The sequence below is a fragment of the Lepidochelys olivacea genome (genome assembly GCF_965140295.1).
Source record: "Lepidochelys olivacea isolate rLepOli2 genome assembly, chromosome: 5".
NCBI lineage: Eukaryota > Metazoa > Chordata > Testudines > Cheloniidae > Lepidochelys > Lepidochelys olivacea.
Window position 1 is genome coordinate 75,765,173 of NC_140415.1, and position 19,907 is coordinate 75,785,079.

The 19,907-nt window shown below is 43.0% G+C and overlaps 1 long non-coding RNA gene across 10 annotated transcripts in view; it reads right to left on the reverse strand.

Annotated features, from left to right (window-relative positions):
- Window positions 1-19,907, reverse strand: part of LOC311521381 — a 161,068-nt gene that overhangs the window by 15,819 nt on the left and 125,342 nt on the right. For 4 of the 10 annotated variants that reach the window (XR_014711869.1, XR_014711870.1, XR_014711872.1 and 1 more), the window contains 2 exons: window positions 3,742-3,874; window positions 520-619 (listed from right to left, as the gene is read on the reverse strand). This is a non-coding gene — a long non-coding RNA (uncharacterized lncRNA). Of the gene's footprint in view, window positions 1-519; window positions 620-2,200; window positions 2,282-3,741; window positions 3,875-6,763; window positions 6,839-19,907 lie in introns of all 10 variants that reach the window. The other 6 variants (XR_014711877.1, XR_014711878.1, XR_014711871.1 and 3 more) reach the window with 5 other exon arrangements.

Here is a 19,907-nt window from a genome sequence, read left to right on the forward strand (position 1 = left end):
ATGAAAAACCCCAACCATTTGACAGTAATTGGCTTCATTAGTTTAAATTCAAAGGCAGCAACTGGAAGGTATATCATAATTCAGTTTTCATTTTTCCTTCTTGACAAGCTTTCAGCATCTCTCTGGGCCAATGTCTGCAGTCAATAGGCTCAAACTCTTGTCCTTCTGGTACTCCAGCAACACAAAGAAGACTTAAAGCTGCTTTAAGGCAGCAGCTGGAGATTCTTTCAGCATAGGGGAATTCCAGCAGGGCCTGGGGGTGGCATTTTATAAAATAATTTATTTTTAGCCTACTGACTGTGAATGTGATTCTGCTCCCACTGAAGTCAATGAGAACTTCATAGGTTATTCAGACAGGATGAGGTCCTTATTCTTCAATCAAACTTTCTCTGAAAGTAGAATTATGGAGCAAAAAGTACTTTCTATGGAGCATTGGGTTGCCTTCTTCACTATTCAACAGAACAGGCTTAAAAAAGGAACTGACAGAGCCAAGAGACCACTATAAGACCACTTACTTACACTGGTTTAAGTCAGGAGTAACTCCACTGAAATCAATGAAGGTGCCATGATGTAAATACAGTGTCACCGAGATCAGAATGGGGTTCAGGAAGTCCTTTGCCTATAGAGAATAAATTATGTGATTTTCAGATATCATCAGGAGACCATCTCATTGTCTGTCTTGTTTCTCAAAAGCCAAATTAAAAAAAAAGTGACTGGAACATTTTGCCCTGCATAACAATAGTAGGTGTGTACAAGAGAAGCTGTCCAACAGAGAGCTGGTAAATGGAGAATCTAGAACTTTTAGCTGTATGACTTAAGCACTGGAAAGCTGTTAGTGATAATCTTGCATAAATCAGGACATTTATTTAAATGTATCCAGGATGCTTTATGCTGATCCCTTTATACATTCTTCTGCAGGAAGAGTCTGGGACGGTACACTGACTGCTATCACTGTTTGTTCCCCAAACCAACAGTATTCACTACTGAACTTGAAAACAATATTAAAGCATCTTCTCTCATCTATATAGACTGTGGCCCAAAAGAAATCTTCGTGCAGCGTAGTGAGGGGCAGAAGGGAGCACACACATGCAAGTGCCAGTGGAGGTGGCCAGTGTACACTGGAGGGATGGGGCAGTTTCATATAGGATTTTTCTTCCTGCCCCTCCGCAAACCTGGGAACAAACAAAATATGTTGAGCCCCCACAGTTTAAGGGATATATGTCAGGCTGGCAGCGGATCAGATAGAGAGACCATGTGGCATGTTCCTCCACTTACCCTGTGAATTTTCTACCACTAAATGTTATAGAAATTAATGATTCTTGGAGCAACACTACCTTCCACTCTATGCTCTGAGAGACCCACTAAAACAATGGCAGCATGGCCACTGAGATGGCACTGCTGCGATTGGACCCAATGAGTTCTGTGTTTCCTGTGGTTTTCCTTATATCCATGAGGCTGGGGCAATGGGCTGGTGCAAGTGAGAAGCCACCCTCCCCTATGAGGGGACAATTAGCCAGAAATTCTGAATGACACAAAGGGGCCATAGTCCAGCTGCAAATGCTCAGAGAATTCCTATGGCATAGGGAAAGTTCTGGCTGGTGTACCTCTGCTGTAGATGAGCCCTGTGACTATGTTCCACTCACACTCCTGGCGGAGGGGGCATGTCTGTGGCAGGTCATCTCAGACCTGCCATAGGAATCCTCCACTGGTGTAAGATCTGTTAAGCACCCTGTGTCAATGCACAAGTTAGAACCGTCAGAAAGCACCTCTAATTGCATGAAGGGTGAGGCCAGCACTGAGATTCCTTGAGCCAAAACCAGCTTGCTGACACACAACCCCACACGCCTCCACTGAAGCTCTGCTCCAGCCTATAAGAGAATCAAGCCCTGCGAGCCTAATGCAAGAAGCATTTAAGTTAACTTTCCCTGGTTCACCTTCTTTACACAGAAGGGCATATTTTGGTCCTTTACTACATCTTTATCGCTATACAAAAAAAGGGGTAATTTTAACCACCACCACTGAAATGCAGCCAACTTCTGCAAATGAGTCCTAATCTTTCAGCCTAATCAGTGAGAAAATTGTTTTTCTTTGCCATGTGAACAATTTCCTGACAACCACAATATATGCAACAATTTACTCATTATATATTTACTTCACAATCTATCAGAGCACCCATCCACATCCCCATAAGCACACTTACCATCGCTTATAAATACTATAAACAACTCCCTTCACTGTTACCACAGTTCTAGAATTCCACCTTTTCCCCAGCCAGCAATCCCTAGACAAAATCAAATGTAAAATAAAGTTTTACCTCTTCTACAACTAGTCACTCTCATAATTGTCCTCTCTCTTCAAAATCTAGGGAGAGCAAATATTTTTTGCAACTTGCCATAACAGTCAACAGAAAGGGAGGCGAGATCTCTGCAGTTGAGGGGCACTTATGAAAAATGCCCTGCCAGCTACTTCTGTTTTTCTTACTTTACGGGTCTCAACTGAACATGGCAACTTCACTCTCTTTTGTGCAATATTCCTTTTTTCATTGTGCATAAATATCCCACTGTTTTTGTATTTATTTAATTTTTCTTTTATTGTCTTAACCATCAATGTCAGATGCAATGTTTTTCCTTAATAAACTGGGTCATTTTTAAAAGATCTAGATATTGTCAGGATCTTGAAAAGTCTTGATGTATATTTCACAAGCTGGAAATTATTCACAAAACATTACAAATGAGGTAAAAACTGAAGTTTGACTATTTTTTCAATATTGATTGAGAGAGAATTTTAGAGGGAATCGCTTAAGGGCTACCACAAAATGATAAGTAACGTACATCAATTTGTTCCTGTACTGAGACTATGCTTTAAGCTGTTATTTTGCCAGTATAAATGGGGTCTCTTTTTGTAAGGTAAAACCTGACATTCCCTATAGCACACACATGCAATTTTATTATTTTAAATTTTTCTTTATCATTTTTATTAATTTTCAAAGTTTATCACCAATAACATCTTATTTATAGAGACTGATGAGTAAAAAGAGTTAACAGAAAAAATATGCAATATGAACAATCATTAGCCCTGGTGAAGTCCACAGATCACTTTGGACTGCATCTATAAAATCAGAAAACAAGAACCAAATATTGTTAAAGACAGTCTACAAACAAAGAGAAAAGAGAAGAATAAAGCCACAGTAACACAGGGTGTCTGCAAAATCCTTTCAAGTTTGGTATAAAATAAAATACCACAGCATATAACAAACTGACCGCTAAATGTCAGGAAAAATAGTTCTGCCAGAAGGTTATCCGCAGATCCATCTAAATCTTCTTTACTGAACTTCTCCTCTACACTATTCAGTTGTGTTGTGAGAAAGCTTTGGAAGAATCATAATTTTAAAAAGTAACTGCTTCCCATCAGCAAACAATCTGAGGTTACCAGAAAATGCACAGGAGCCATTATAGTAGGAGATGTGAACTCTGATATGAACAATGCCATTTTTTCCCCTGTGAATCTGTGGTGCTTTAGATACATCTGGGAATATGTAAAGTATTTTTACTTAAATATGTCAAGTTACCTTCACCTCTCACACTTCACTTATTAACTCTATCTTTATGCATTACTGAAATGAAAGTCAATAGCAAAGTATGACATAAAACAGCAGAACCAGAAAGAGGGTTCAGAGAATTTGACAGTTTAAACACTCCTCAAAGATTTCCCAGTTATATGCTATATTGTACTTCAGTAGACCTGGTCATGGAGGAGTCCTTCATATGTGGCTCCTTCTCTTCCATGGGGAAGGAGGCTTAGCACCTTCCAAGGCACCGTCTTGCCTCCCTACCTGGACCCAGCAGATTCCCCTCCACATGGTCAAGAGCCTGTGCTAAGAGAAAAACAAAAGGAGTACTTGTGGCACCTTAGAGACTAACCAATTTATTTGAACATAAGCTTTCGTGAGCTACAGCTCACTTCATCGGATGCATACTGTGGAAACTGCAGAAGTTTCATAGAATCATAGAATATCAGGGTTTGAAGGGACCTCAGGAGGTCATCTAGTCCAACCCCCTGCTCAAAAGCGGGACCCATCCCCAATTAAATCATCCCAGCCAGGGCTTTGTCAAGCCTGACCTTAAAAACTTCTAAGGAAGGAGATTCTACCACCTCCCTAGGCAACGCATTCCAGTGTTTCACCACCCTCCTAGTGAAAAAGTTTTTCCTCATATCCAACCTAAACCGCCCCCACTGCAACTTGAGACCATTACTCTTTGTCCTGTCCTCTTCCACCACTGAGAATAGTCTAGAACCATCCTCTCTGGAACCACCTCTCAGGTAGTTGAAAGCAGCTATCAAATCCCCCCTCATTCTTCTCTTCCGCAGACTAAACAATCCCAGTTCCCTCAGCCTCTCCTCATAAGTCATGTGTTCCAGTCCCCTAATCATTTTTGTTGCCCTTCGCTGGACTCTTTCCAATTTATCCACATCCTTCTTGTAGTGTGGGGCCCAAAACTGGACACAGTACTCCAGATGAGGCCTCACCAATGTCGAATAGAGGGGGACGATCACATCCCTCGAACTGCTGGCTATGCCCCTACTTATACATCCCAAAATGCCATTGGCCTTCTTGCCAACAAGGGCACACTGCTGACTCATATCCAGCTTCTCGTCCACTGTCACCCCTAGGTCCTTTTCCGCAGAACTGCTGCCTAGCCATTCGGTCCCTAGTCTGTAGCTGTGCATTGGGTTCTTCCGTCCTAAGTGCAGGACCCTGCACTTATCCTTATTGAACCTCATCAGATTTCTTTTGGCCCAATCCTCCAATTTGTCTAGGTCCCTCTGTATCCCTGCCCTCCAGCGTGTCTACCACTCCTCCCAGTTTAGTATCATCCGCAAATTTGCTGAGAGTGCAATCCACACCATCCTCCAGATCATTTATGAAGATATTGAACAAAACCGGCCCCAGGACCGACCCCTGGGGCACTCCACTTGACACCGGCTGCCAACTAGACATGGAGCCATTGATCACTACCCGTTGAGCCCGACAATCTAGCCAACTTTCTACCCACCTTATAGTGCAATCATCCAGCCCATACTTCTTTAACTTGCTGACAAGAATACTGTGGGAGACCGTGTCAAAAGCTTTGCTAAAGTCAAGATACAATACATCCACTGCTTTCCCTTCATCCACAGGACCAGTAATCTCATCACAGAAGGCGATTAGATTAGTCAGGCATGACCTTCCCTTGGTGAATCCATGCTGACTGTTCCTGATCACTTTCCTCTCATGTAAGTGCTTCAGGATTGATTCCTTGAGGACCTGCTCCATGATTTTTCCGGGGACTGAAGTGAGGCTGACTGGCCTGTAGTTCCCAGGATTCTCCTTCTTCCCTTTTTTAAAGATTGGCACTACATTAGCCTTTTTCCAGTCATCCGGGACTTCCCCCGTTCGCCACGAGTTTTCAAAGATAAAGGCCAATGGCTCTGCAATCACAGCCGCCAGTTCCTTTAGCACTCTCGGATGCAACTCGTCCAGCCCCATTGACTTGTGCACGTCCAGCTTTTCTAAATAGTCCCTAACCACCTCTTTCTCCACAGAGGGCTGGCCATCTATTCCCCATGTTGTGATGCCCAGCGCAGCAGTCTGGGAGCTGACCTTGTTAGTGAAGACAGAGGCAAAAAAAGCATTGAGTACATTAGCTTTTTCCACATCCTCTGTCACTAGGTTTCCTCCCTCATTCAGTAAGGGGCCCACACTTTCCTTGGCTTTCTTCTTGTTGCCAACGTACCTGAAGAAACTCTTCTTGTTACTCTTAACATCTCTCGCTAGCTGCAGCTCCAGGTGCGATTTGGCCCTCCTAATTTCATTCCTACATGCCCGAGCAATATTTTATACTCTTCCCTGGTCATATGTCCAACCTTCCACTTCTTGTAAGCTTCTTTTTTATGCTTAAGATCCGCTAGGATTTCACCGTTAAGCCAAGCTGGTCGCCTGCCATATTTACTATTCTTTCGACACATCGGGATGGTTTGTCCCTGTAACCTCAACAGGGATTCCTTGAAATACAGCCAGCTCTCCTGGACTCCTTTCCCCTTCATGTTAGTCCCCCAGGGGATCCTACCCATCCGTTCCCTGAGGGAGTCGAAGTCTGCTTTCCTGAAGTCCAGGGTCCGTATCCTGCTGCTTACCTTTCTTCCCTGTCTCAGCATCCTGAACTCAACCAACTCATGGTCACTGCCTCCCAGATTCCCATCCACTTTTGCTTCCCTTACTAATTCTTCCTGGTTTGTGAGCAGCAGGTCAAGAAAAGCTCCCCCCCTAGTTGGCTCCTCTAGCACTTGCACCAGGAAATTGTCCCCTATGCTTTCCAAAAACTTCCTGGATTGTCTATGCACCACTGTATTGCTCTCTCAGCAGATATCAGGAAAATTAAAGTCACCCATGAGAACCAGGGCATGCGATCTAGTAGCTTCCGCGAGCTGCCGGAAGAAAGCCTCATCCACCTCATCCCCCTGTTTCCACAGTATGCATCTGATGAAGTGAGCTGTAGCTCACGAAAGCTTATGCTCAAATAAATTGGTTAGTCTCTAAGGTGCCACGAGTACTTCTTTTCTTTTTGCGAATACAGACTAACACGGCTGTTACTCTGAAACCTGTGCTAAGGGAAGAATTGCAAACAGAGCATGCCACAGATTGGGGGCCGAGAAACACACATTGGACACCCTTAGGTCCTGTACATTTGCTTGCAAAAATTAATGTGGCTCCAGGCTGTATTACCTTTTCCACATAGCCATCTCCTGAGGTCCTGGGGGCTATGGTAGCCAGCAGGAAGTCCCTGGTAGTGCAGCTCTTCTGGGAAAAAAGAAGGGACAGACAGGGCAAATGTGGAGCACACACAAACAGCCCTGGCCTCTCACAGATCTATGGCATCCACTATGTTTTGGGGATGGTCCCATAGTGTTGAGGGGGAGATGATCTTGTGGATGGATGTTTCCTCCTCAAGAATCCCTTCCCACACCTTTTAACACAATAGGAGATGATCTGTGCCATCTAAACATTCAGATGAACCTACCATTCTCCCTGATATTAGCATTATCATCTAATGCCACATACTAGGCTTAGGGCTATCGGATTGTAACTGTTTTGTGTAATTCATCAGCTTTTTTTCTCCCAGCTTCTAAACATCACATCTTAGAACCTTTGCATAGGTATAATCCTTCTTTTTGAAATTTTCTACTCTTTCAAGTGCTCAGATGTTATAGTGGTGAGCAGCGTATAAAAATCTAGGTTGAACAGAATATAACCACAATATCTAGTTTATACTCTAGAATCATGCTCTGATTTACTTAAGTATGAAAAGCCAGCAACACTCTATCAAGTCATGCTTTAGATGTTGAAGGTAAAGAATGAGGCGAGGACGCCTATCTGCATCATTAACAGCACCTACAACTGCTCTGGCCAGAAGGTTATGCAACAGTGATGGAGAACAAGAGAATGTCTCCATCTTATCCCATCACTTTAGTGGAGTGTGGTCTGAAACTACACATTTTTCTATAGTTAGGGTTTCTCTACCCAGTGTTGCAATGCATGCTGTGGAGGTGTGATTTCTAAAGCGATCTAGCATGTTGCACATTAATTGGTCTGTGTAGACCCTACTGGTGCGTACTGCAACTTGCTATGCACTTTAACAAAGCAGTTTGAAAAGGTACTACATTAAAGCACACGAGGGAAGTTTTAGTGCAAACCAACAGGGTCTACACAGACCTCTTAATACACAACACATTAGCATGGTTTAGAAATCACACTCCTGAAGTGCACATCACAGCACCATGTAGACATGCCCTGTTTCAAAGAAAAAGGGTAACTGGAGGAAAAAAGAAAAGGAGTACTTGTGGCACCTTAGAGACTAACCAATTTATTTGAGCATAAGCTTTCGTGAGCTACAGCTCACTTCATCAGATGCATACTGTGGAAAGTGTAGAAGATCTTATTATATACACACAAAGCATGAAAAAATACCTCCTCCCACCCCACTCTCCTGGAGTCTGGACTTGAAGTTTTTTTGTTGTAAAATAGCGACTTTCATGTCTGTAATCGCGTGACCAGAGAGATTGAAGTGTTCTCCGACTGGTTTATGAATGTTATAATTCTTGACATCTGATTTGTGTCCATTTACTCTTTTACGTAGAGACTGTCCAGTTTGACCAATGTACATGGCAGAGGGGCATTGCTGGCACATGATGGCATATATCACATTGGTGGATGTGCAGATGAACGAGCCTCTGATAGTGTGGCTGATGTTATTAGGCCCTGTGATGGTGTCCCCTGAATAGATATGTGGGCACAGTTGGCAATGGGCTTTGTTGCAAGGATAGGTTCCTGGGTTAGTGGTTCTGTTGTGTGGTATGTGGTTGCTGGTGAGTATTTGCTTCAGGTTGGGGGGCTGTCTGTAGGCAAGGACTGGCCTGTCTCCCAAGATTTGTGAGAGTGTTGGGTCATTCTTCAGGATAGGTTTTAGATCCTTAATAATGCGCTGGAGGGGTTTTAGTTGGGGGCTGAAGGTGACGGCTATTGGTGTTCTGTTATTTTCTTTGTTAGGCCTGTCTTGTAGTAGGTGACTTCTGGGAACTCTTCTGGCTCTATCAATCTGTTTCTTCACTTCCGCAGGTGGGTATTGTAGTGTAAGAATCCTTGATAGAGATCTTGTAGGTGTCTGTCTCTGTCTGAGGGGTTGGAGCAAATGCGGTTGTATCGTCTTGGCTGTAGACGATGGATCGTGTGGTGTGGTCAGGGTGAAATCTGGAGGCATGTAGGTAGGAATAGCGGTCAGTAGGTTTCCGGTATAGGGTGGTGTTTATGTGACCATCGTTTATTAGCACTGTAGTGGATCTCTTGTGTGGACTGGATCAGGCTGAGGTTGATGGTGGGATGGAAATTGTTGAAATCACGGTGGAATTCCTCAAGGGCTTCTTTTCCATGGGTCCAGATGATGAAGATGTCATCAATATAGCGCAAGTAGAGTAGGGGCGTTAGGGGACGAGAGCTGAGGAAGCGTTGTTCTAAATCAGCCGTAAAAATGTTGGCATATTGTGGGGCCATGCGGGTACCCATAGCAGTGCCACTGATCTGAAGGTGTACATTGTCCCTTCTTCCTTTAAGCCCAGCTTGATACCACATAACAATACTTGAGAAAATATATAATGTGTTCAATTGCCGAAAGAGGGCCCTGTCACCACTTGATACAGATAACTACTTTTGGGTCTTTTATTATAGTGGCATGGGGGTGCCACTACAGTTGAGGTTGAATTACGACATCTGTTTAAAGGTTAACATTTCTAAGTCTTCTAAAATGGACACGTTTATCTGGATTTCTTTGAAATCTGGTTTGCCTCCAGAGGGCACAGGATAGGGCTAGAGACCCAAATTTGGAGTCGTTTGTTCCAGGGTTTCCAGAGATATAAGTCCTGAAATAATTATAAGATTTTTTTAAAAAGTTCCTAGATGGTTTGTTTGCTTGCCCAGAGATCATGCTATTGGTGAACTCTGGATCAAAACGGTCTCAATCTGTTGAGCTTTTTCCCCAAGGTAGTGCACGGCCCTCACTAAATTCTGGAAGACCCAAACTGAGAATGGTATTCAAGAAAATGAACATTTTACATTGTGCATGAGCCAATAGAGAAAAATGGCTAGTGGGTTTCCATGACTCCCATTTTATATGCTTTAAAACTCAACTCTTGTAAGTGCTCTAAAATCTGAACAGTTAATTGGATTGCTTTGAAATTTGGTATGCCTCATGGAAGTGTGCAGTAGCATTAATGAACCAAAGTTGGGGTGATTTGACCCAGGGGATCCCAAGTACAAAAGCCCCCCACACACACACACACAGTTTCATTCTGCTGTCTTGTACTATTAAACTGAGACGTACTAATAACTGGATGAATCACAGACCTGTTGCTGGCTGTGAACTCACTGTTCAATTAACATATCTAAAGATAAAATAATCACAAGCCCCCACCTAAGACAAATAGAGTTTTAGAATAAGTGGCTGGAAGTTGTTACAATTTGTGAGTCACTGACTGTAATTTTATTTTGGAGTAAATGTAATCAAAGTTTTTTTGGGGAAAAATTAGATATGTGAATGCTTTCTGGGAAGGGAGGAGTATTAGGGACAGAGGAACAGGGAAATAGGGGAAGGGCGGTTACGGGCTGCCGTGGGGGGAAGAGTATAAATGGGAATGGATGGTAGGGGAGGCAGGAGATTGGGGGCTCAGGTGAGGGAAGCATGGCACCCCCCACCAGTACACCCCAACCCACCTGCACCCCATCTCTGCCAGTTCACCCCACCCACCCTATACTGCAAATTTCCCATAGCTCCAACTCTACCAGTGCAACCCATCCATCCTGCACCCAACCCCCCTGTGATAGTCTCTACCCTTATGTTCACCCTTTTTACAAGACTGTGATAAATTTTGCACAAAGTATGCCTTGTGAGGTATCATCTGAAAACTCAATATTTGCTAGTCATTGTCCTTGTAAAATATGAGCGTCAACATTGTATGTAAAATTATAAGATTCTACCACATGACTTTACTGAGACATGCTCCAAGTTTAGAAAAGCAGGCACTAGCAAGTTCCTCAGAGACAAAAAGCAAACTGACGCTCAGCCAGGTGTCAAGAAAATCAATGAACTATCACCTGGTTAAGCAGGCATTCTTTGGCAGGAAGGAGGATGCAAGTAAAATTTACATTTTGGAAATGGAATACCTGCAAGTTCCCATGTAAATAGACTGGCTTTCACCTGAACCCCAGCTGGAGCTGATTCTCAAAGAGAAGGAAAAGATATAAAAATGAGAAATCACCTCTCCCCCATCAGCTCCACTCATGGCATCAACAATGTTTGAAGGACAAAGGAAGCATCATTGAACTGTGGAGGGGTCCTGGCTGAAGGAATCCAGTCAGATTCCTGTAAGCATGTGATGAGAGAAACCTCTTTGCTTTAAATTCACTTGCTTGTTAAGTTAGGTATTAGTTTGTGTTTTACCTTTTATTTCATTTCTTGTAACGAATTCTGACGTATGCCTCATTACTTGTAATCACTTAAAATCCATCTTTCTATAGTTAATAAACTTGTTTTAGCTAAGCCAGTATGTTTGGATTGAAGTGTTTAGGAACCGCCATTTGTGATAATGGAAAATTGTATGAAGAAATCTTATTAACAACATGCCAGCTTTTCTATAAGCCTGAATTTTCCAGAAGGAAAGAGTTAGACAGTACAAGATGCACTTTTCTGGAGACAAGTCTGGGACTGGGAATTTAATGGTGTCACTCTTCAATACAATGCAGCAGTAGCTGGCTAGAAACACCAATAACTGAGCTGAGAGTAATTTACACGCTAGAAGCTGTGTATGAGCAAGGCCAGGAGTAGTTGCGCTCAGAGCAAAGCTGTGTAAAGGTACCCCAGATTGGAGAATTGAGGGGATACAGCTGTTCAGCACTCCAGATTGTACCCTAGGTAATGCCACACACTGCCAGCTCTGCCAGTGGACCCCAAACACCTTCACCGCACAGCTCTGCCAGTGGGCCCCAACCATCCTGTTCCTCAACCCCCGGTACCTGCCAGTGCACCCCAGCCTCCCTAGTGCACCCAGCCCCCACAGCCCAAACTACCTGCACCCCCAGTTCTGCCAGTACATCCCAACTCTCCTGCACCCCATCATTGCCAGAGTACCCCAACCCCCCTGCACTTCAACTACCCTGCAGCCCCAATTCTGCCAGTTCACCCCAGAGCACTGACAGTTCATCCCAACTTTCTTATACCCCAAGCTCTTCCAGTGGCACCTCAACTTCCTGCACCCCATAATTCTGCTAGTGTACCTCGCAGCAAGGGTGACCTTAATCCTGCATTTCCTGGTTTTCAGATGTTTGAGTTTTGCTCAACTCAAGTTCTGCAAAGGGATCACATTCCACCAAGCAACCTTAACTCTAACTTAAAGTATTTTTTTCCATTAAAGATCATTACAGGGAGGAAAATTATCTTTAATCATCCACTGCTACAAATGACACTTGTAACATAGAAGAAATAATATCAGTCCCTTAGAAAGGATAAAAACAAAAGTAATGAAAAAAATCAATGCCAGCTTCCCAAATGCTCTAAATGGGGACATAATCTAGGTTCTCTCTCCTCAAAAAATGTCCTCAGGCCATGTCTCTAGGGCACCCCCTTGAGGTGCAGGTACCTCACTTGCCCCAGGCATCCCACTATGGCTGCAGATGTTGCTCTAGCACTAGTCTGGAGGGCTGGGTGAAGACTCCCATCTGTAAATCTTAAGGAGGTTCTCCCACCCACTGGGCATGAATGAAATCCAACACAAAGAAAAAGGCAAACAAAATAATCCTGCAGCCCACAAAACAGTCCAGGCTCATCCCACCATTCCTCACAAGGCAAAAGGTCATCTCTGTGAAGGGGCTTGGTTCCTAATCCCCTGAGAGTCTGAAGTTACACTTACACTGCAAAAAAACCAAAACCCACAGCAATGAGTCTCCGAGCCTGGGTCAAGTGACTAAGGTTTGTGTGACTCTGTAAAGGGGGGGTGGCACCCACTTCTCATGAGCACACACTTGTTTGGGCATGTGTCTGCACCTCTTTCAGTCTGGGGTAACCCCATCTGGCAGTTTCTAGTGACTCAGCCTTCCATCCAAATCACACACAATCTGTACGAAACATAACACAGACCCCTTGCAGGGTACTAGTCCACCAAAGTCTTTAAGCAGGCCTGACCCTGGTAGGGGGCCATTCCCCCACAGCTTCCTCACGGGAGACTTTGTGCCCACTCTTGTCTGTTCTGGCCCCAGCTGGGCCTCTTAACAGTGCTATGTTCAGGCCCAGCAGCTAGGCAGGAGCAATTTCTTGCTCCCTGCCAGCAATGAGCTGTTGATTCAGCCCTTCAGCCCACTAAACTCCAGTCCACTCCTCAGGTTCCAAACAGCAACTGATTGTGGGCTCCACTGCAGCTTTTTTTATACTAGCCTGCAACCCTCTGATTGACTAGCCCCTTGCAGCCTCCCCCTGATTGGCTGCTTCCCCCACAGCCTCTCTTGGCTGCTTGGAGGACTCCTCTACTGCTCCTTCCCTGGAATAGGTATAGCAAAACCTGAGGTCTCCAGCAGGGCCCTCTGTGCCAAGTCCACACCATCACACGCTCACTCTATACGGCTAAAAATAGAAGTGTAGATGTGCCGGCTTGGGCTGGGTACCAGGCTCTGAGACCCTCCCATCTCACCAGGTTTCAAAGCCTAGGCCCCAACCCAAGAAGGAACATCTACAATGATACTTTTAACCCTGTAGCACAAGCCCCACAATCCCTTCTCAGTTGATCCAGGCTCTCAGACTAACTGATGCAGGGTTTGGGGGGGGGGGTTGTTTTGTTTGTTTGTTTTTGTTTTTTGCCGTGTAGATATAGCCCCAGAGGCCCAGGCTCAGTGTCCTTCTCTACTGAGAAGAAAAACAAAATAAAGATGGTCCTTCTATCTCTCCAGAGGGCCCAGACAACAGAGCCTCTTCAGCAGCTTTCTGGGTAAGCAGCCTCTCCTCTCTGTTCTCTACCTCTACTTCCTCTGAATGCCACCCTGGACTGAACAAGAATGCTCCTTTTAAAGCGTCCGCCCAACTCTAGACTTGACATGCCTCACAGATGCGGCAGGCTGAGGCTGATTGCGCCCAGAGGAGCTTTCCTGACTGGGGTGGGATCCTCCCACTGTAGGCTAGCAGAACTAATGTATAGCCTGGCAACAATTTCAGGAGAGAAAAGAATCAACTTCATTAACCCCATTAGGTCTTCCAAGTGGAGCCAGTAAGTGGCCAAACAACAGCCCCTGTAACTGTGACCTTTTTGGTATTATGACATCCAGAAAATGACTGCAATATACTAGGTACATTTGCATCACAGTCATTAAACAATTTTAGAACGATAAGCTAGTGGTTAAAATGCAGGACTTGGAGTCTGGCTCTTTTACTGTCTGTGACTTTGGTTTTTCCCTCAGTTTCCCCATCTCTGAAATAAAAATAATATGTAACCACCTATGCATAGTGCTTCAGATGAAAACTCCAGAGAAGTGCTATGCGTTATCATTATGACTGTGGGTTGAGCTTGAAATGTGCCATAGTATTTCAAATTATTGAAGAAATTATCTTATAGGTAAACTCCCTAAAAACAAACAAAATATCTAAAAATAAATATTTAGGCCAAAATGTTCAACCTGGGTGCCTAAAGCTAAGCTCCTACATCCATACTTATTCTCCTAAATAAAGTGGTCTGATTTTCAAGAGATGGTGAGCTCTGACACATCCTATGATCTGATGCTCCAACCAAGTTCCACTGCAGAAGAAAACAAGTCTAAATTAATTATTTTTCACCTGCTCTGAAGTCCAGTAACTCACAAACAGAATATTATCATCCCTGATTATGATTCCAATTTTCTTCTTCCACAAAAGAAAAATGTGGGAAGGGAAAAGTCCATGGAAGACCTTGGAGAGTTCCTGTTTCTTGTTCCTGTAAGGGAAGATGCCGAGCAGATATGCAACAAGCCCCTCAAATCATTAGGGACCCAAAGTGTGGTGCTTCCTTCCTTATGCATTTGCAAAGCTACCCTAACCCTGGGAGGTGCAGGTAAGAGAATGGGAGTTATTGCTGCTTGGAACAATACTAACTTGGCCACAGGGCTACACACTTAAGGGGGAGCAGCTGCCCCATTCAGCATGCTCACCTCATGAACTTCCACAGATCGTCTTCTGGCTCCTCACAGTATGGCTCGGGAACAGGGAGAAATGTGCAGTGGAGCTGCTGCTATTCCACCACAACCGCACCCCAGTTCCACCTACTTCTGCTATCCACCAGCAGAGGAAATTGAGCACAGCATCAAGCTATGTATGCCTGTGATGGAATCTCTTTGATGTAAAGAGGCTTAATAAGATTACAAGGCTTCAATTTTCACCTAGTGACATTAACTTTTCTTAATGAAGCAGCATTATACTATTATCAGGCAACAGAGTAGATGAAATTCAATGTCCACATTCTTGTCCAAGTGTACAAGGGCCGCTATATCTACTTCAATAGCTCGGAATCAGAATAGACATTACAGTGATCATAAACCAGGTGACGACTGTAGTTTTTCTGGAAAGTCTGGTTTATAGAGCTTGCCAAGCAGGATTTGGGGAAATGAAAAAATGATCGCAATCACAGCTGCATAAATATGTTTCTCATACTGCCTTGTGTATTTAGCACTTGAAGATGAATGGTGGTATGTACCATGTCTAGGATGCCACGTATTTTTCTTATGTTTTGGCGGGGTCTGCACTTGCTTCCTACGCTATGTTTGCATTTTTGCTATCAATTGGAACCACATGCTCCTCCACTGAACATCATTAAAAGATAAAATACGGATGATTGGTGAGTCTAATGAATTATACAAAATCTGATTTCATACAAAATTTTCTTTTCCAAAATGGACAAGATGTGCCATTGACTGAATTATTGGATGTTAAGGACTAATTAAAAAACCCAATGTCCTGGCCATGTGACAAAGTACATACATTCCTAGTAAATGATTACATGCATGTACTATAATATGTCACAATCTCACAACATACAGTAGGTAGACTGTATAAATCTGGGGAGGGGGAAATGCTCACAATTTTTTAAGTAATCCTCTGACTGGAGCTGGCCATGTGCCAGCCAGTTCTCCAGTTTGATTTTCAGGCACTGCCAAAGTGGGTTAGTGAGGTTTATTAGATTTCTCTTCCATGGAATGAAGGAGTGCAGGTGAGGTGTTAAAAGTAGAAAAGAGTAGTAGTTTGGAAGCTTTCTTTAACCCCTTGTCTATGTCAAGTACAGCTTCAGAGAGGACGACTCCACAGTCCCTCCAGCCCTCTCCCTGCTGGCAGCAGTGAGCTCTGGGGCAGGAGGCCCCCTCTCCCCCTGGCAGCACACTCACCCGGCACCATCACTGCACGTGCTCCTAGGGGCTGTGCCCCTCTCACCCACCCTGTGGTGGGTGACAGGGGAAGAATGGGGCTGCAATCACATATGGCCTCCTCCCCTGCTGCTGCCTCGCACTGTAGCCTCTCAGGGGATGCGGCTGCTCTTTGCCCAGCACTGGGCAGGAGTGCTGGTGGCAGGCAGGCGTGGATCACATGGTCGGACACTCACCCAAGCCCCAGCAGCTGCTCAGGTGAGGACCAGACTCCGTCTCCTGGAAGCCCCCTCGGCATTGCCTCCCGGTGGGTGCCAGGGGAGGGGAGGGCTGCCAATCGTGTTTGCACCTCCTCCCCTCCTCGGGTGCAGCAGCCACCTCAGCCTGCCGCCAGCGCCACTTTTGTGTTGTAGGCAGCAGCAGCTGGCGGCAGCAGCGAGGGAGCGCAGTGGCAGGGCAGCCGCCCACTTGAGGCAGGGATGCTCCGGGGCCCGGGGGAGGCGCGTGGGGGGAGCAGGCGGGGCCGGGGGAGAGACCCAGGAGCTGGGCCCCCAGGCCCTGAATATTCCTGGAACTCGCGCACCAAGGGCCCATACAACTCGCCGCCCCTGTTCCCATCACCAACCCCGTTACAGCGCTGTATCTTAAAGAGTGTTTAGGAATTCAAATAAATGTCAGTTTAGAATAGAATACTTGTAAAAACTAGCATTATGTTTTACTACATTTACAGACATCTCTTTGTAGTAGCCTTCACTTTATTTTAAACCTGGTAAAGTTACTATTAATATAGCACCTTAAAAAGGAAGGTGACATCATGTACCTTTTTTTTGTATCTAATGTAGCTGATTTTACTATCAGTACAGTCTGTGTTCTAACACAATGTACGAAATCCTTTGAACTTCATCCATTATAAGAGCCAGAATAGGAGGCAAAGCATGAGGCAAAAAATAGTGCATCATAATACAAAATAAAAACACTCAAACATTTATAGAAAGATGTCTTTTGGCATTTTGTAAAAGTTCTATTCCAATTTTTCATGTTGGTCATGATTAATAAAATTTTATTTTAAACTGCATATTCTCTGTCCAAATGTGTTTTGCTGAGAACTGAAGAAAAAAAGAAAAGAAAAGAAAAGAAAAGACTGATTGTCTGCTAAATTTTTACTGTAAAAGATGCCAGATTTTTTGCTACTATAGGAACTCTGCATAATGTGCCTGGAATTCTCATTGTGCACATATATCATTAGGGTTTATCTGATTTATTGTATGAATCAACCATTGCAGGGCACCTATTGAAACTCTTCAGCAACTTCTGCCAAAGAATATCCTAACCCAACCAATATTTATAGACTCCATGAGAATGGGGAGGGGGGGAATGTCTTGGTTCCAATTTACTTGATGCAAATGAACTGTATAGCCCTGTTTGCTGTGTATTACTTCATGGCAGTGGTATTTATTAATTAGGTTCAAATGAACCTCATTTGAAAAACAGGACTTTCAGTTCCAATTTTCTCATCACTTTCTCTTAGTGGCAATGTTTTGATAAAAAAGAATCATCAGAGCAAAATGGTACAACATTTAACCAATAAGGATTAATTTCCTTCATTAAAAACAAGCAGCATATGTGACTTGAAGCAAAACATTTAATGAGCATTTTGCATCAGCTAAAAGTTATAAAGAGTATTGTCAGCCAAAACACAGATATTTTTGATGTTACATCTTCACCAATCAATGTGATCACAGGTAGATTTTTATTTTTAACATTTCAAATGAAATTCTAACAATGAATCCAATAAGCTCTGATTTAGTAGGATTAGATTCAATATATTTTAGGCAGTCCCAGGGGGGAGGGGGGAGAGGGGAAGATATATAAGATATAAAATAGAAGCTTTGGGTCATGTGCTTGCAGTCTTGCTACAATCCCATAAATAAAGCCACCAGCTATATTTGGAAGAGAAACAAATGACTTTAAAATGAAGTGACATTCCATCTTTGTAAGGAGGCAGTATGCATTCCTCAGCTGGTTTCTTTGATTTTATGTTGAGAAAATTCTACTGCCAGAAATGTGATTTTTTTTGTCTCAGATTATTATTGAAATTATAAATTATTCACTTGAGGTAAAACTTGAACATGTTTTTAATTGTGTGTTAAGCCTTTGCCTTTGTTTTTCTTAACAATATTCTTCTAAAGCTACACTTGCTCAACTCTATTAATAAAGAGTATTTTATAGGATATTTTATGGGCTACAGCTCATCAGCCACACAGGCTAACAATAGGGTACAAGTATAAAATTTAGTTGCAAGACTTCAGTGTTTGTCTGTGTATAAATGTAATTTTCATAGTTCACAATAAATTGATAGAAATGTACTGAATATCCAGAAAAAAACTTGGATTGTCACTTAAAGAAACTAAGGCCAATTTTCTCTCTCTTTTTTCCATTGTATTTATTTGTTTATTTTTTATTTTGGGTGTTTAATTTGATTCACTTGGAGACTCTTAAATTGGGCACTCAAAAACTGAGACCCCAAAACAATAGCCTATATTTGACTGTAGGCTTTTATGGCTTTGGACTACAATATACACTGGTTTTCAGGGTGAGTTACAAAGAGACGTTCATCTTCACACAAATGTGCCTAATCTGTAGTTCTTAAATTACCTTGAAGGCATAGTTCCCCAATTTAACTAGAATTTAGTGGTGTGAGAGGGTTTAGTCCCCAGATTAGCTACAGTGAAAAGGTCATCATTGGAATGAAGACCTTGGGGCACACAGGTGAAAAAACACACCACTTTACATACTGTCTTTATACACTATCTTTATTTCCAAGCCAAACCAAAGTACACTCAGTGCAATATGGCAAAGGAGAGAGAAATAATACAGAACATCCAGCATTTGCATTCCTCAAATAATCCTTTGTAAGGTCCCCCAAAGTAGTAGATGAGATTGGGTGATTAGTTGGTGGTCATCATCCTAGTGTCTCCTGAGACATTTATGTTTGGAAACATTCATTATACTAATGCCCACTTTATCTCATGAATATTCATGGTGATTCCAACCCCCATTATTTATCTGAACTGCCACCCCCACTTATTTTGGTGTCCCCAATTCTGATAGGATAACTAATAATTTATTCCATAATCATTAGCATGTACATCAACTAGTTGCTATGGCATTATACTGGTTAACATTTTTGACTTTCAGTTGTAGATATTCCTTAAAACACCCTAAAATATCAGTAACCCATGTTTGTGGCTTCTCACTTCATACCAGTAAAAACTGACTTATTACACATTTATTACTCTACATAATCTTATGTCTTAAAGTCACTAGCTTGTCATACTATAACCTAGGCCTTGATTAGTTATGCTAAGCTAGCTATTTTACAAAGCCCTGGATGTGATGGTCCTTTACTTGCATTATGGTATCAATCAATACTTACACATTTCCTATATAAGCCACACAAATATAAAATCATTCAGATTTGGCCAGATCTCACTGTACTGCAAAAAATGTGCTACATTTATTTGAAACTTCTTGTATTAAGTGGCGAAAAGGCTAAAGAAGCACACCCACCTCACAGGCTTTAAAAAGAGTTTGTTCCACCTCTTCAATACCTGTTTCATCCCTGAAATGCTAGTGGAGTCTCTGTTATCTGGTTAGTCACTGGCTAGTTGCTTCCTGCGAGATCTGACCTTTCAACAAGCCATGAAAGAGGCTGTTTGTTCTATGCAACTGCATTTACCCCAAACTTTTGTGTGCCATGATCTTCCTTTAATCAAGCATTCACCAGAGTACTGTCTAAATGATACAGTAAGATATTTTCCTTCTCTAACTTCTGTGACTTACAATGTGGGAGGTTTTTCTCTCAGTTTTTCTCTCAGCATAATAAGCCATAGGCCTGAAGCTCTAGAGGATATAAAACATTCTACTGTTGATGGACAGAAACTCCATGGAG